Below are 885 nucleotides of genomic sequence, written 5' to 3'. Positions count from 1 at the left end.
TAAAGGTGGAAACAATAATATAACTGTATAAATCAACCCTGTTACCCTGTGAATTTCCCCCCTATTTCCACAACATTTGGTCACCCAGAAGGTAATATAATTTGGATAAACAATTATCTTACATAAAATTAACACAGTATCTAAAAGTGGCAACAAGTTTTAAAACCAACCCTTTACCACATAAATGTTCCCCAAATTCCATACTGGGACATCCAGGAACATAATTTGGATAAACAGTTATTTAATGTAACTATACACAACATGAAAACTGGTTTTGATCATGTAACAGTATTATATTCAACCCAGTTTTGCATAATTTAACTTTATAATAATCACTGATCATTCCACGAAACTGTGACAACTAGGAAGTAACATTATTTCTATAAACAATTATCTAACCTAACATTTACGTAGCATGTAAAGTGGCTACGATAATATAACAATATTAAAATCAACCCTGTTGCCATGCTTTTATGAAATTACGACAAAAGTAACAATTTGGATAAACAATTATTTAACACAACAATAAATCACTTTAATCATATAACACTATTAAAATCAACCTGTTACAGCATGAATTTCCACCTATTAAAAATAGATCTTTCCATAAAATTACATATATATAGTAAGAAAGAAAAATACAAGCAAATAATCTGAAAAATCTTATACAAATTCTACATATGCAGCCGTTCAATCCTATTACTAAAGTTATTGTTCTTTAATTTATGGGAAATTTAAGTTAATAATTGTTCTTTAATTTATGGGAAATTTAAGTTAATAATTTCATCAAAAAAAAAAAAAAAAACCTTTTCTGAGCTTCAATTAGACTGAATTTTCAATATGACATAAACACTGTTAACCATACATTTGTACATTCTCTAACAC

At 27.5% G+C, this 885-nt stretch overlaps 1 long non-coding RNA gene across 1 annotated transcript in view; it reads right to left on the bottom strand.

Annotated features, from left to right (window-relative positions):
• Positions 1 to 871, bottom strand: part of LOC107717818 (uncharacterized) — a 7675-nt gene extending 6804 nt beyond the window's left edge. The window contains exon 1 of the long non-coding RNA XR_001637345.1: positions 861 to 871. This is a non-coding gene — a long non-coding RNA (uncharacterized LOC107717818). The remainder of the gene's footprint in view (positions 1 to 860) is intronic.
• Between the last annotated feature and the right edge of the window lie 14 nt (positions 872 to 885).

This window comes from Sinocyclocheilus rhinocerous, unplaced genomic scaffold (genome assembly GCF_001515625.1).
Source record: "Sinocyclocheilus rhinocerous isolate Xijiao unplaced genomic scaffold, SAMN03320098_v1.1 scaffold783, whole genome shotgun sequence".
NCBI classification, from domain to species: domain Eukaryota; kingdom Metazoa; phylum Chordata; class Actinopteri; order Cypriniformes; family Cyprinidae; genus Sinocyclocheilus; species Sinocyclocheilus rhinocerous.
Note: the sequence above shows the minus strand (reverse complement) of the source record. Positions and strands in the feature narration are given on the sequence as shown.